We start from the raw sequence: 17,645 nt of genomic DNA on the forward strand, positions 1-17,645 counted from the left end.
ATAAAGGGCATAAGGTACTGGGTGGAGCCAAAACCTCTCGATCCAGATAGATTGAACTCCCCATACACATCCTAATTCATCTCTGAAAATCTCTGAGCATTTGTAAAGCCACTCCTGAAAACCTCCATTCCTCAGGTTTAATATTTCCAACCAGTTTAGTAGTATATGTTTTAGCCAATCATGTCCCATAAACAAGGTCTGTGACCCTTGGTAGCCTCCTGGTTCTGATATGCCACTGCTACAGTTTGCTGCATCGAAAGTCAGCAGTGTCTTTCCAGTATCTGTGAACCACATGGCACCTGATTCACTTAGTCGTACTGGTTGGAGTCCCTTTTGCAGATAACAAAATACTTGTTCCCCTGCGTCTTTCCAGTAGCTGTGGCTACGTCAATATTGGCCATGGGGCATTTGACTGGTAAAGATGACCCAGAATTTAAGACACATATAAAGATATGAGGGATAGAATTTAATATAAGCAATGGAGTTCTCGCCCACCAGCTGGAGGACTGGCAAGGAGCCATGTTACCTCATTTGTAAAAGACATTTGACTGGGCGGTAGCACATGGGATCAAGGACCTTGAGGGTGGAAGTCCCGCCTACCAAAAGCAAATCAGAGGGCAGAAGCTCTTCATTGCTCAGCAGCGCCACCAAAGAGGTGATGGCTGCTGCCGGTAATGCACCCACTGGAGGCCCAGGATCAGCGAGGGAAGTAAACCATGTGTGAGTGACGGCAGGAGAGGGAATCATGAGGGGAAAGAGTTTCATCAACCAGAGGAAAGGCTGGCTCTCAGAAGGTGCCCCACTTCTGAATGCCAGGTCCCTTGATCTGGTATTGAGTGCCTTGGAATGAGGAGCCATCCCAAACCCCAACCCAGGCATCCCACAAGAAACCCTAATAGTATTTGCTTTTCAGCTAGTTCCAAAATGGGGAGACCTCATCCACCTCTGCTAGAGTAATATAAACAGCTCTGGCCGCCGCACTGTGAGGAGGATGTGATTGCATTAGCAAGGGTGTAGAGGAGGTTCACTAGCTGGGCTGGAGTATTTCAGTTCTGAAGAGAAGCTGGTTCGGAAAGGGTTATTTTCCTTGGAGCAGAAAAGGCTGAGGGTGGACCTGATTGAGGTGTACAAAATTATAAAGGACATAGATAGGAAGAAACTTTTCCCCTAGTAAAGGGGATCAATAACCAGGGGGTGCTGATTTAAGGTAAGGGCTAGGGGAATTAATGAGGATTTGAGGAAATGCTTGTTCACCCAGGGTGCTGGGAATCTGGAACTCACTGTCTGAAAGAGTTGTAGAGGTGGAAACCTTACCACATTTAAGATGCATTTACACAAACACTTTAAAGCAAGACTATTGACCAAATGCTTGAAAATAGGAAAAGAATAGGTAGGTAGTTGATGACTGGTGAAGACATGGTGGCCATAGGACTTCATTCTTTGCTGTATGAAGCTAGGCTAAATACCAATGGCGGTGGAATGAGGACGTTAAGTGAGAATTAATTGGCCATTTAAGAACCTTAATTAGCAGCGGTGCAAGATGCTCACCTACAAATTTCCTGCCACAATTTAATCAGGGCAGAGGTTGGAAGGCAGCAGCCTCCACCTTCCCACCCATTTAAATGCACCAAATACACCAGGGAGAGCATTAAATTCTGTTCAGTGGGGACAGAACTCAATCAAGAAGAGCAATGATATGCTAATTTGCCAATTATATCAAATCTGGGCCATGGCAAATTGTGATTGAGAGCGTGAGATGACCCAGACAGATTAGTGGAGTGAGAAGACAGAGAAATATGACAGTTTTAAGATAAGAAGCAGGAGAAGTGGTGGGGATTTGAGGAAGAATGTTTTCATCAAAAGGGTGGTAGGTATCTGGAACTCTCTGCCCGAGAGAGCAGCAGAGGCGGGAATCCTCACAACATTTAAGAAGCAGTCGGATGAGCACTTGAAACATCACAGCATATAAGGCTATGGATCAAAAGAGAGGACATTTGGGATAAGGAACAGTATAGCGTAATTGGTAAGGCATTTGACAGCTAGCTGGAGAGGGAGATCTAGGTGTCCAGATATATGAGGGTGGGTTTTTTCGCCCACCCTACCCTGGAGCAGACCTCTGGCAGCTGGCTGGTTTGTGATCGTATAGCAACAGCAATGGGGGTGTCGCTCCTTGCCTGCCATTTTCAGGGCACGATGTGGAGATGCCAGTGCTCCGAAAGATTGTGATTTCAAATAACTCTGTTGGACTTTAGTCTGCCATTGTGAGACTTCTTACTGATTTTCAGGGCATTACTAACTCGGTTAGTGAGGGTGGGGGGCGGGGTGGTGCAGGTGAGCTGAAAATTCAGCCCATGGGTATTTAAGAGTGAAGTGTGGGTCAAAGGACTATAAGAAACCAAATGTGAGATCTGGACACAAGTGCATCAACTATAAAATTGAGAAGATAACTTGAATTTGTGCAAGACATTGTTTTGGCCATAGTCCTCAGTTCGGGACTCTCCAAATATGAGGGGAATATTAATTATAGGAACAGCCACAGCGATGATTCGACAGAATGATGCCAGGCATGGACTGCTATAGACATGGAATGTCAAAGAGTTGGCTCAATGTTTTCATCAGAACAAAAAGGCAAAATGTGAGTCAAATGGCTGTTTCCAAAATGATGTTTATGAAGGTAAAAGACAAAAAAAAAGAACCATTGTTTCCATTGGTCAGTGAGTCAGCAAGCAAGATGGCATCAATTAGGGACATCAGAAAAATTAAGCAGAAAGTTAGAATAATTCCGCTCCCCCCCCACCCCACCCCACAGAGAGTGTTATTGATTTGATTTGATTTGTTTATTATTGTCACATGTGTTGGCATGCAGTGAAAAGTATTGTTTCTTACGTGCTCTGCAGTCAAAGCATACTGCTCATAGAGAAAGAAACGAGAGAGTGCAGAATGTAGTGTTACAGTCATAGCTAGGGTGTAGAGAAAGATCAACTTAATATGAGGTAGGTCCATTCAAAAGTCTGATGGCAGCAGGGAAGAAGCTGTTTTGAGTCGGTTGGTATGTGACCTCAGATTTTTGTATCTTTTTCCTGACGGAAGAAGGTGGAAGAGGGTACATTCGGGGTACATGGTGTCCTTGATTATGCTGGCAGCTTTTCCGAGGCAGTGGGAAGTGTAGACAGAGTCAATGGATGGGAGGCTGTGATGGAATGGGCTTCATTCACAACCCTTTGTAATTTCTTGCAGTCTTGGTCAGAACAGGAGTCATACTAAGCAGTGATACATCCAGAAAGGATGTTTTTTATAGTGCATCTGCAAAAATTGGTGAGAGTCGTAGTGGGCTTGCCAAATTTCCTTAGCCTCCTGATAATTTGAATGTGCAATGCTTCGACAAAATTGGCTATTGATGTTGAAACTAAAATCATTTAAAAGAGAATTGCATAAATATTTGAAAAGGATGAATATAAAAGAATGATAGGAAAGGCATAGAAGAACTAAGAGCTGCTCCATACTCCTTGGTACTGTATTATCTGGATATAATATTGTTACATTTGTTAAAGGTGTCTGCAAGAGCAACCACTATAATGACAGTTAATCTACGGAACACCAAATAGTTGCCTGCTTCAGTTACCCGAAGCAGCATTTGTCAGGGTTGCTTTATATAAGATAACATACTTTTGCAACACAATTTTGCAGCAATTGGTTCATTGCCACAATGAAGATAACAGACATGGAAATCAGCAGCATATAACAATATCCACCCATGGAGAAATGGTAGCATATGTTTTCTTATAAGATGATTTCTAGTTTCTATGTTTCTATAGGGATCATGGAGTATGGGGGGGGGAAGGGGGGATGGGGGGATCAGGATATTGAATTCCGAATGGCCTACTGTTGCTTCTAGTTTCAATGTTTCTTTTTTTCCTATGATTTATACGTCACTTGTTGCTTCCCAATATTCAATTCCTTTCCTTACTGTTTAAGCTTTTGTAAGAAATTTTGGCAAAAGGAGTAGAATTAATGAATTTAACAAAACATGAAATGGGTAGTTATGCTGAATCTGAGACAAACAGCCAATTAAAATAGGGATTTTAAATTAAATGTCTCATCATTGTGCTGGATTTCAACCCCTCCACCCACCACCCCTCCACCCACCAGCCCCCCCCCCCCACCACACACACACACACACACACACACACACACACACACACACACACACACACACACACACACACAAGAGATGTGTCTTGTCTCCAGACAGGACAGTAAATGACATGTTGCAAGTTCAGGCAAGTCATGGGGGTTACAGGTGGTGCGACATGAACCCAAGATCCCGGTTGAGGCCGTCCTCATGTGTGCAGAACTTGGCTATCAGTTTCTGCTCAGCGACTCTGCACTGTCGTGTATCATGAAGGCCGCCTTGGAGAATGTTTACCCGACAATACACATCTCTTTAACCTACGCCTAATGCTACCTCCACTCACATTGTCTGCATCTTTAAGACTTGAATAGCAGGTTAGCTGTAAAGACTCACATTCTAATCAATATTCTGTTAACTGTCTGTGCCTTTATACGCCCTTCTCTGATCAGAACTTTCCACACCTGGCGAAGGAACAGTGTTTCCAAAAGCTTGTGGGTTTACTGTCAAATAAACTGGTTGGACTTTAACCTGGTGTTGTCAGACTGTGTTTACCCCAGTCCAGTGCCCGCATCTCCATATCATGACTACCATCGTTCCCTAACAGAGCCAGGGAGCCATTTGAACCTTTGGAGAGATTTCCAGAAGCTTTTTCTGCATACTATTTTTGTATAAGAACCTCTGATGTACTTACTAATATTGTTCTTTGTTTCTCTTTAGGAATATCTTCAATTTTGGGGGGAAAGGAGAGTAGTGGCGTAGCCCTTGAAGAGGTTCAGGTGACCGGCAAGGATCCTGTGGATTGCTCTGAGGCGAAGCTGAGCCAATCGGCAGGAGGGCATGGACCATGGGAGAGGAGAAACTGTCAGCTGGAGCCCGGGAATCCAGGAAAACAATCGCACTCGTAATTTAGTCTTACCTTGTGCTACATGTAAATAAATACTTTACTGGCAATAAAGCCTTTTTAGTTAACGCTGCATCCAGTCGCCCTCGATTTATTGCAAAAATGTACATATGAGACTTAAGGGAAAAAAATGTATACACTAGATTGGTGCCGGAGATGAGGGACTTCAATTAAAGAGACTGAAGAAGATGGGATTGTTCTTTTTAGTGTAGATGGGAGACTTGATTGGAGTGCTTAAAGTAATGAAGGGAATTGATAGAGTAAAATAAGGGTAATTGTTTCCAGTGGTAGAGGTTCCAATTTAAGATAATTGACAAAAAATCTTAAGAAATGATGAGTGGGAATGTTTTTCTGCAGTAAGTTGTAATAATCTTGAATGCACCATGAAAGTAGATTCAGTAATAACTTTCAACAGGGAATTGGTTAAGTAATTGAGAAGGGGAGAGGGCTATGGGAAAAAGAATAGGGAAGTGGCATTAATTGGATTCGAAGCACAGGATAGCCGAATGGTCTCCTTACGTGCTCTAACATTTGATTCAATTCCTGATCCATAAAGCAGGCAACTGCCTACTCAGGATGATATTGATAAATTCTCTTGACGGTCTGATTTGCAGAGACATTTGCAGTAATATATTTCTGACAACGACATCTCCTCCGTATAGCTGATGCAAATGAGCTGCAACTTTGCAATAAAGTTTGATATACAGCTTTGGCAGGAAGAGAGATTTGAGAGACACTGGCAGTCAATTCCACGTTTCTTCATCTGGGAGGCGTTCTTTGGAAAATTACCATAAAGCCCTTTTTTCTCATCAATAATTCAACACGCCAATCCTTTTAATTTTTTGCCTCGAGAAGCAGAACCGTGCGTGAGCTTGTGATTTATCTCGATGCTCTGTGCAGCATGTATTGACTGCCAAGTGCGGTTTTTTTGTTCATTTGATTGCATGTTCCTTTGCCTGATGCAGTTCTTGTCGTTTATCAAGTGTCTCTCTGGGACCGTGAGAGGAAGGGAAATAAAAGCAGAAAGTGCTGGAATTACACAGCCGGCCTGACAACCTCCAGAAGGAGCAAAAAAAATGGTTATTATGTCAACTGCTAATCAACACAGTTCTAGTATCCCATCAGTTAATCAGATCCTTCTTTTTTGATGTGATGTCGGAGCTGCTGTGTACTTACTGCTGTTATTCCACATTCCCAATACTGTACAGATTCCCTTTTATTGACAAGACTAATGTTTAATCCTTTTCTGGTCAACCTAGGCTTCTTTCCATGCTGTTAAAATATATGTGACTCAAGTAGTATCCTTTCAGTTAAGAAAGCCAGGAATGACAAAGGGATTCTGTGGGGAAATGCAGAACAAACGGGCATAGGTCAGAATTTTCTGCCTGTTCTCGCCCCACAATCGCTGCAAGTGAGGATGGAGAACTTGGCGCTTGGCTAAATCGCTGTGGGACCAGAGACGCTGCTGGCGTGAACGGCTGGAAAGTTCCGGACATAATCTTTAAGTTAGAAGTGGCAATTCAGGTGTGAAGTCACAAAGCATCTTTTCACATGAAGGGTAGTAGAAATCTGAAAGTCCCTTTACTGAAAGGCTGGATGCTGGATCCATCAAGACTAAGTTTGTTAGATTGTTGTCAAGTAAGAGTGTCAGGAGATGCAGAGCAATGGCGGGTAATTGGAATTGAATTACGGATTGGAATCATCTAATAGGATGAAAAGGCTTGAGGGGCTCTTATGTTGTTACATGCAACTGGTGATCTGATGTTAGAAGGTATTTGTTAATGACAATTTGATAAAGTTGGTAATCTGTTAACATCACGCTGATGTTAGAGGGCAGGAATTATTTCCTCCACTAATGTCACTTAATTTGAACAGGGTTTGAATTTCTATAATAAAAACATAAAATTGCTGGAAAAGACCCACCAGGTCAGACAGCATCCGTGGAAGGAGAAACAGAGTTCAGAATCTTCCATTCTGAAGTCTAAGTTTGATAGTGGGAATGGATGTCAGAGTGTTTTCTGCTGGGGTTGTTGGACAGCTGATTCATGTGATCTTATGCTGCATCCACACAAAGCACAGCATATCTTGTGACAGGGATGGGCAGGAAACTGTCCTCCCTGCCAATACCTCATGGGTCAAAGGTCCAGAAGCCAGATTTAAAGTTTTTAAAGTTGATTTAATAGTGTCACAAGTAGGCTTACAGTAACACTGTAATGAAGTTACTGTGAAAATCCCCTAGTCGCCACACTCCAGCACCTGTTCAGGTACACTGAGGGAGAATTTAGCAAGCCAATGCACCTAATCAGTGGTTCTTTCGGAGGAAACTAGAGCCCCCAGAGAAAACCCAAGCAGACGGGGGTGGAGAATGTGCAAACTCCGCACGTATAGCGACCCAAGTCAGGAATTGAACCTGGATCCCTGGCGCCTGTGAGGTAGCAGTGCTAGCCACGTGCCACCCCTAAAGGTTTAAAGGACAGCCAGACAGCCGCCCTCCCTCTGCCGTCCACCCCATCCTCCCTTAGCCTGCCTACCAGGTCCAGCCTTCAATCATTCCAACCTACCACCTCCCTGACCCCACCCCATTTTCAGTTTTTGCACAACTTGTGCTCCTGGCACCCGACATGAGACAAGCTGTGGGCAGTGCTAAACAACAGCAGTGTGCACTCACCTCAAAGTCATGGAAGAAGCCAAGCTCGCCAAGTTAAATCAGAATGAATGGGACCAGGGCTTTTATACAGTTGTAAAAAGTGAACATTGTCATTGTGCTCTTAATTTAGAAGGGTACTTAATTCTGACGAAGTGATTTTTAATAGTGCATGCAAAAGCTCATTGTTCATCAACCTGCCTTCAAGCTGTCTTTAAAGTCCAAAGAAGAGAATTCCTACGGTTCATCTTGTCACTGGGAATCTGCTTTTTGGCCTCTCGCCAAGTTAATTCCCCCCCAACTCACCAAGCTTCCAGCTACCAGTGGGACTGGAAGATCTTGTTTGGCTCAGATGGTTCAGATAGATTGGCTTTCGTCAAAACTCATCCTCTGTGCTGGATTCTTGGCTCTTGGTCATTCATGTCATTTCTCCACTGAGATGGATTCATTGGCCCCAATATTAGGTAAGGGGGAGGAGTGGTGGGATCAGCATTACTTGAAGAGTCAGTTTCCATCAGCTTTCTTTCCTGTTCATCATTTTTGGACTCCGTTTCCCAGGTTCAATCAGCCAGATTGAGAGGTTAGCTGGCCGGTTGGCAGGTACGCCTATATCACCAGGCCTCTGCCTGGGAATGGCGAGGAGGGAGGGAGGGAGGGAAGGACAGATCAGGGCAGAGGGCACTGACTATGAGAGAAGGGGAGAAGAGTGCAAGAGGGCCTGTGAAAGACATGGTAGGATGACAGTAGCCCAGAGAGAACAATGGAAGGGCATAGCATGGCACTTGGTTCATTCCTGATAGTTGGGGAAGTTAACAGGTTGGGAAGCCCTAAGATAAATGCAAATTACTGTGGAATGTGGAATCTGAAACAAAAACAGAAAATGCTGGAAAATCTCAGCAGGCCTGGCAGCATCTGTGGAGAGAGAACAATGTTAATGTTTTGAGACTGGATGACCCTTCATCAGAGCTAAAGGCAATAGAAAATAAAATGAGAGTTATATTGTTACTGTGAGGAATGGGGGTAAGGGGATCTGAGTGGGTTGGATAGGAAGCCAGCAGTTCATGGAAATGGGAGAAATTGACAAAGGAGTCATAGGTAAAAAGACAAAGGGAATGTAAATGGTGGTGATCATGGCTAAGAAGGGTGCTAATAGCGACCATTAAGAGATCAGAATGTGTAAGTGGCAGAACAAAGGTAAGCAGAGTGTCAAAGGACAACCTGAAGCAGGTGGGGAAGCATTCTTGCTTCTGGCAACAAATAGTGCTGGAAAAGCACGTAACTGTTCATGCAACAGTCCTCACTTTCCTTCAGCTGGTGGGTTTCCTGCCTGGTCAGCATCAAAGGGGGGAAACAAATGGAGGCACGCAACCTCATTAAATCATTTCAATGAGTAGTCCACCTCCTGAGAGTGGATCGATTACCCACCCTATTGGCCTGCCTCTCTTTCAATCTTCACTCAAAGGGTGGTGAATCTCTGGAATTCTCTGCCCGTTGAAGTGGTGGAGGCTACCTCGCTAAATACTTTTAAGACGCGGGTTGATGGGTTTTTGATAAGAGAGGGGATTAAGGGTTATGGGGAGAGGGCGGGAATGTGGAACTGAGCCACGACAGATCAGCCATGATCTTATTGAATGGCGGGGCAGGCTCGAAGGGCTAGATGGCCTACTCCTGCTCCTATTTCTTATGTTCTTAATCTGAATGAATGAGATCAAAGTGAGTTGGGTTCAGGTTTGTTTACATTCTTGCTTGAGATCTGACACAAACGCACCCATTTTTAGGATGAACATTTCCTCCCCATTGTTTTGGTCCATTGTTGCATTTCCCTCTCTGATGCATCACAGTTATTTTTCGCCACCCACACACCCAAAACTAATCCTTATCTTGGGTGGCACGGTGACACAGTGCCTGCCACTGCTCTTCACAGTGCCAGCGACCGGATGCAATTCCGACCTTGGATGATTGCCTGTGTGGAGTTTGCACGTTCTCTCTGCATCTGCAAAGGTTACCTTCAAATGTTCCATTTTCCTCCCACAGACCAGTGATATTCAGGGTAGGTTGGTTGGCATGGTAATTGTTCCTTAGTGTCCCAAGATGTCTAGGTTAGGGGGATTGACAGGGTAAATATGTGGGGTTAGGGGGATAGGGTCTGATGCATCCCAGTTATTTTTCGTCAACCACACACCCAAAATTAATCCTTATCTTGGGTGGCATGGTGGCACAGTGGTTAGTACTGCTGCCTCACAGTGCTAAGGACCCAGGTTCAATTTTTGCCCCAGGTGACTGTGTGGAGTTTGCATGCTGCCCTTGTGTCTGTGTGGGTTTCTCCCAGAGGGTAGTGAATCTTACCCTACACATGATCTTCTCCCAGAGGGTAGTGAATCTTTGGAATTCTCTGCCCATTGGCGCATTAGAGGCTACCTCGTTACATGTGTTTAAGTCACAGATAGATAGATTTTTGACCAATAAGGGAATTAAGGGTTATGGGGAGCAGGTGGGTAAGTGGAACTGAACCAAAATCAGATCAGCCATGATCTTATTGAATGGCGAGGCAGGTTCGAGGGGCTAGATGGCCTACTCCTGCTCCTATTTCTTATGTTCTTATGATCCTCTGGTTGCTCCAGTTTCCTCCCATAATCCAAAGATGTACAGCTTGGGCGGATTGACCATGCTAAATTGCTTCTTAGTGTCCCAAGATGTGTAGGAAAGGGGGATTAGTGGGATGACTATGTGGGGTTATGGGGATAGGGCAGGGGGTGGGTCTGGGTAGGATTCTCTGTTGGACAGTTGGGACCGCAATTGTTTACGGTTTACAGAGATGATTTGGAGTTGGGGACCAAGTGTAGTGTGTCAAAATTCGCAGATGACACTAAGATGAGTGGCAGAGCAAAGTGTACAGAGGACACTGAAAAGTCTGGCCTAAGTGAATGGGCAAGAGTCTGGCAGATGGAGTACAATGTTGGTAAATGTGAGATCATCCAGTTTGGTAGGAATAACAGCAAAATGGACTACTATTTAAATGGCAAAGAGTTGCAGCATGCTGCTGTGCAGAGAGATCTGAGGTTCCTTGTGCAGGAATCTCAAAGAGTTGGTTTGCAGGTGCAGCAGGTAATTAAGAAGGCAAATGGAATTTTATCCTTCATAGCTAGAGGGATGGACTTTAAAAACAGTGAAGTTATGTTGTAGCTGTATAAGGTGCTGGTGAGGCCACACCTGGAGTCCTAAGTATAGTTTTGGTCTCCTTGTGTGAGAAAGGATATACTGGCACTGGAGGGGTGCAGAGGAGATTCACTAGGTTGATTCCAGAGTTGAGAGGGTTGGATTATGAGGTCAGACTGGGGCTATACTCATTGAAATTTAGAAGAATGAGGGGAGATCTTATAGAATCATATAAGATTATAAAGGGAATAGATAAGATAGAAGCAGGGAAGTTGTTTCCACTGGGTAAAATTAGAACTAGGGGGGCATAGCCTCAAAATAAGGGGAAGCAGATTTAGGACTGAGTTGATGAGGAACTTCTTCACACAAAGGATTGTGAACCTGTGGAATTCCCTGCCCCAGTGAAGCAGTTGAGGCTACCTCACTGAATGTTTTTAAGGCAAGGATAGATACATTTTTGAACAGTAAAGGAATTAAGGATTATGGTGAGCAGATGGGTAAGCGGAGCTGAGTTCACGAAAAGAGCAGCCATGATCTTATTGAATGGCGGAGCAGGCTCAAGGGGCCAGATGGCCTAATCCTTTTCCTAGTTCTTATGTATGGACTGGATGGGCCAAATGGCCTCCTTCTGCACTGTAGGGATTTAATGACTACTTCTAGTCCATTTAAAAAATAGCAAACATGGAATAACCTGGTGCAAAACAAAATGTGTACGTTTGAAATGTGGCTATCAATAAATTTGGCCATTTGTACCTTATTGTTATTTTCAATCTTAAAGAAAATTTTCTTTGGAGCTAAAAAATGATGAACAGCAACACAGAAAGGGCAGCACAATGGCACAGTGGTTAGCACAGTTGCCTCACAGCACCAGGAACCTGGGTTCGAATCTCAGCTTGGGTCACTGTCTATGCAGAGTCTGTATGTTCTCCCTATGTCTGCATTGATTTCCTCCGGGTGCTCTGGTTTCCTCCCACAGTCTGTAAGACAATCTGGTTAGGTGGATTGGCCATGCTAAATTCTCCCTCAGTGTACCCGAACAAGGGCCAGAATGTGGCGACTACGGGATTTTCATTGCAGTGTTAATGTGACACAAATAAATAAACTTTAAAATAATACTTAATGAAGCCCCAGCACTGTTACCCTGTACAGAATTCACTGAAGAAATATAAAGGTCTGAAATCACCAAGAAAACACTGACAAGCTGGGTTTCTCCACAGCTCTTCAGTACATGATTGTTCGCAATCAGCAGAGGGATTGTATTTATCAGCATGTTTTTACAACCTTCTACAATAGCTCCCCATTAATTCTGTTTCTTTATATAGAATTGGGGAAGATTGACATTGAAACAGCAAAACAAGAAATGTATGCATCTATAGAACCTGGAACAATTTTGCTAAATACAATAATTTTCTGCTTCCTTTCTTCGTATTACTGATTTTATTGAAGTATTCATCCCATCAATTCATAATCCACATTCATTCCATGCAGCCAATTTTCCTCACATCACAGAATGAGCTTCGAAAATATGGGTCATGAGTTTTGCTCAAAATGATTTAAATTAATTTTCTAAATATGCTGCCTTTGTATTTCTCAGGAAAAAGCACTGTCTGCTTCTCTTTCAAAGTAAAGAATATTTTTCCTCTCGATCATGTGGAGCTCAGACCCAATCTGGATGCAACGAAGTTTTGAATGACTGCACCACTACAACACCTGAACACACTCGCTTCCCATTCACCACCAACCACCCCACTGCAATCTGGTCTCGTTAGGTGAGATTCTTCCTCCAGAAGAAGCTCTTTACCGCTTCTCAGCCTCTTGGCTAAGATCAAGTGTAGTATGGACATGCTGTGCTTGGTTGAAGTCATTAGGTTACAGTTCAACTTCATCTGAAGCAACTTTTAAAAGTGGCATCTCGGCCTTTTGGCTAAGATGCGAATGAGATCGAGCCTTGGAGGAGGAGGAGCTACACCTACTCAAATCAGCTTGGATTATGTAGACCAAGCACAAGACAGGAGGTGAGAGCCCTGTCTTGTCAGCTTGGATCGGGAATGTCCAACTTGTTGAGACTCTGAGTTGGACTTGATTGGATTGAATTGGAATAAAAACAAAAAAAGTTCTGTGAGGACACAAAAGTAGGAAATTCCATATTTAAAAACAGCCAATTCTCAATATGGAGGCATCTCTGACAAGGGTGTCATTTATTGCCTATTCCTATTTGCGTTGGTATAACAATTGCTTTCTACAGGCCATTTTCAAGGGTGGTTAAGAATGATGTGGAATTGGGGTTTCCACCTAGGCTGCACCAAGTAACAACACACAATTCCTTCCCTCAAGGACAGTTGTAACTCAATTAAATTTTCACAACAATCTGACAGATTTATGCTCACATTTATTCCTGCCAGCCTTTTGTTTATTTATTTCCAGATTTTGTGAATCACATTCTTAAAATGTTGAGGTGGGATTTGAACATATTCTCTGGATTATTAGCTCTGCTTTTATTCTGGTTTCTCTCCTTCACTTACAATGGAAGAGGTTTCACCTCCTCAGTACAGGATGAGACTAAAAAACAAGTGTCTCCAAGGAGCATAGTCTGGTCATTTTGACCTTAAACGTGGGACATTGCTATTTGTGTCCATAGTTCGGCAACGTCCAGTTCCATGGGAACCTAGGTTTCTAGCTGCTCTTTTCATGCTCTCAATGGAGAAAGGATATGGGTAATTCTTGATTAGGGTCTCCAGTAAGGAACATTACTTGAGGGAACTGCTGATAAGGCAATCATGATTTCCAGTTTTGAGGCAAAATTTTTTGACATGTACTCCAAGTGCTGCCTCTGGCGAGAAAGTTAACATTTGGCCTGATCTGTGCTCAAAAAACACTGCATATGAGCATATGGGGAAACATCCCTCTCCACATGCATTGGGTCACCTCTCCCTGCACCAGTAAGGGAAACCTCCCCCACCCACACAAGCTCCAGGGCAATGCCCCCCACACAGAAAACAGGGCCCCTCAAACATAACAGGAACCCCCAAGTGGAATTCCTCAAAGGGGTCTGATTGGCACTGCCTCCTGGCAATGCCCCTAGACAATACAATGGGGGCTGTGCCAGGGCACCACCCATAAGAACATAAGAAATAGGAGCAGGAGTAGGCCATCTAGCCCTTCGAGCCTGCCCCGCCATTCAATAAGATCATGGCTGACCTGTCGTGGCTCAGTTCCACTTTCCCGCCCTCTCCCCATAACCCTTAATCCCCTCTCTTATCAAAAACCCATCAACCCGCGTCTTAAAAATATTTAGCGAGGTAGCCTCCACCACTTCAACGGGCAGAGAATTCCAGAGATTCACCACCCTTTGAGTGAAGAAGTTCCTCCTCAACTCCATTCTAAACCGCCTTCCCTTTATCTTGAGGCTGTGCCCCCTAGTCCTACTGTCTTTTTTGAGCGGGAAGAGCCTCTCCACCTCTATCCTATCCATCCCATTCATCATCTTATACGTCTCAATGAGATCTCCCCTCATTCTTCTAAACTCCAACGAGTACAAGCCTAGTTTATTCAGCCTATCCTCATAGCTCAACCCCCTCAACTCCGGTATCAGCCTAGTAAACCTCCTCTGCACTCCCTCCAAGGCCAAAATATCTTTGCGCAGGTGCAGCGCCCAAAACTGCACACAGTACTCCAGCTGCGGCCTCACCAATGCCCTATACAGCTGCAGCAAGACCTCCCTACTTTTATATTCAATCCCCCTCGCTATGAAGGCCAGCATCCCATTCGCCTTCCTGACCACCTGCTGCACCTGCAAGCTGGGTTTTTGCGACTCATGCACAAGGACCCCGAGGTCCCTCTGCACCGTTGCCTGCTGCAGTTTTTCGCCACGTAAGTAATAGTCCTTCCTACCATTATTCCTACCAAAGTGGACCACCTCACACTTGCCAACATTAAATTCCATTTGCCATTTCCTGGCCCATTCGCCCAGCCTATCTAGATCCTATCTAGACCCAGATATATCCCTCTCCCCTACAAGGGCTGTAATTACCTATACGTCCCCAGCGGGTGGGTCCTCCATCACTGCTTCAAGTTTTTAAATACCCTGATGTAAACTTCGCTGATGCGATGTCACATCAGCAACGGGGGTCAGGGGGTGGAAGTTCTAAATGTGGGCAGAACATATGGCTGGGAAGCTCGCTAAATATATTAAAATTTATTGAAATGAGCTTCCCGCCTGTTATGTCACCAGCGAGGGACAGAGAAAATGGAGAACGAGATCTTGTTGATGGGAATCTCATTTTCTGATTCTCACAAGGTTTTGCGTCAATATCACCATTTGTATTCGTGGTGAATACAAATGCAAAATCATCCCCTTGATTTTTAAGTTGATGAGAAGCAAAGAATGATTAATTAATTAATTAATTAATTGCATTTGCACAATCTCAATCTCAGGATGCCCCAAGGCACTTTACAACCAGTCAGGTTCTTTCTAAGAGAATTATGTTGTAATCACTGTTGTAATGCAGGAAACAAAGAAGGCAATTTGTATAAAGCAAGCATCCACAAACAACAGTGTGATAATAAGCAGTTAATCTTGCTTTAATGATGTTGGTTGTGGGATAATTATTGGCCAGCACACTGTGAAGAACTCACATGATCTTTCTTTGAATAGTGTCATGGGATCTTTTGCATCCACTTGAGGTGGCAAATATGGTCTCAGTTTAAGGTTTTAGTTACTAAACAACACCTTTGACAGTGCTGCATGACTGTGTCAGTCTACATTTTGTTCTCGGGTCTCTGTCTTGAGACTTGAACACATGGAGCCCAATTTTACATCGCATTGCACCCATTTTCAGGCACAAAAACTGAGTAAAGTGGGGTATGAGACAAGTAGCGTGACCTGCACCCGTTTCTGTGCTGGTTCCCTCTTTACCAAGGCCCAAAAATGGCCGCAATCAGGACCGCGCCTGAAATGGGCACAACAGCTGAATTCGCAAGCATTTAAATTGACTTAATGGGCTGCATGCCCAACTGGACTGGCACTTCTCCCTTTACCAACATGTTCACCCATTCAGAATTGGCGCAAAGCGCAAATGCTCCATAAAAGTCTGATTCGGGCACTCCAGTTATTGAGGAGGTAGGTGCCTAGTGTCTGACAGCTCTCTGCTTGAGACTGGTGGTGGGTGGGAGGCGGGGAAATCCGCTGTCACCCTGTCTGAGATCGGTTGAGGGGAAGGGGCGTTCCACTGCCACTCTGCCCAAGATCAGTGGGACCCATGATCAGTCTGGGTGGTGGAGAGGGCTGGGGGGGGGCGGTAAGGGGGTCAGAATTGATTTAGGGGTGGGGCAATGTCTGTGGGGCCCAGGGGGAGGCATTATCTGGCCTAGGAGGGATGTGGCAGGGGAGCCATATTCTATCAGTTCTTTTTCCGCACATGCACAACTGGAGGCGCTGATCGGAGCTGCAGGTGTCCCACCCACAGGTTTCTGCAGCTCGATTCAGAATCATTGACATTCTTTCATATGGGGCTGCCTGAAAACAGGTCTAAAAGTTGGGTCTGAAACACTCCCAGTTTCAAGTCCGCCCAGCACTCAGAATCAAAATGGTACAACAGGGGCCATGACCTTCTGACTTAGAGGGTGGAATTTTCCCATCCAGCCTGCCACAGGAATCGTAGCAGGCAGGACAGGACCATGCAAATATCTGGTGACCTCGGGTGGGATTTTCTGTTCTTGGGACGAGCACGGCTGGAAAAACCCATCCAGGTACTCTGAAAGTGTCTATGACCCCACAATTTGAAACACACGAATAAAGGAATCAAATCAATTGATTTTCCAAGGTATAGTGCACCGGTCCTTAATTTGATTCAACACTATTCAACTTGGAATTCATGTGATTCTGTTTAGACTTTATTAGCTGGTACATGGACAGCATATTTCAATCTTATTCAGTTAATGAATTAACAATGATCTCATTTTCCATAGATATTACCCCACCCGTCTACAACAATGTTAATTCATGCTGGAACAACATTCTGCAGATCTAGCAGTTCCCAATTGTTATTTGCCCAAGTCACCATTCTTCACAGCTCTTTGACCATGGGGACTATCAAAGCTTTACCAGATTCTCTGCTCAGTTGATGCCCACATGCAATTGTGGGTTGCCACATGGTGATAGCTGTAAGGGCCCTAGCTGAATATATTTTTGGACGTATCTTTCATTAAGCCTCTTTCAAAATGGAACCAACTGAATTCCCAGGCCAGGGATGATAATGCTACTGACCCCATTCTGAGGCAATTAATACCAAGCAAGGGCACTGCAAACTGAATCTTTAGTATCCACTGGAGACCTGCTGCAGGCAACAAAGCTGCAGGTTCTGCTGGGTGACCTGTGTGTCAAAAAGAATAAGTTCGAAATAGTGACCTCAACATTACCATAGTTCCTCATTTTAACTGGTATCAGAGGCCAGACTAACAACATGCATTTAACATAGTAACGCATCACAAGGCAGAGCACAGGAGCATTGTCAGACAAAATTTGCCACCAAACCAAATAAAGGATAGTCAAGGAAGTAGGTTTTAAGATGCACCTTAAAGAAGGATAGAGAAGTAGAGAGGCAAAGAGGTGTTTCTGAGAGAATTATGACCCCCTGACATTCAGAGGCATGACTCTTAGTACCTGTGACTAAAAGACAGTGATTAATTCATTCCTGTCCTGTGCGTACATGACTAGAAGCATGATCAGTACCAGCAGGATCTGTATAAGAAGAAGAAACAAAGGCACATCAGCAACAGTAACCCAGGACCAACCTGTGTAGGAAAAGCAGCAA

The sequence above is a fragment of the Carcharhinus amblyrhynchos genome, chromosome 2 (genome assembly GCF_965287045.1).
Source record: "Carcharhinus amblyrhynchos chromosome 2, sCarAmb.v2.hapA, whole genome shotgun sequence".
Lineage (NCBI taxonomy): Eukaryota > Metazoa > Chordata > Chondrichthyes > Carcharhiniformes > Carcharhinidae > Carcharhinus > Carcharhinus amblyrhynchos.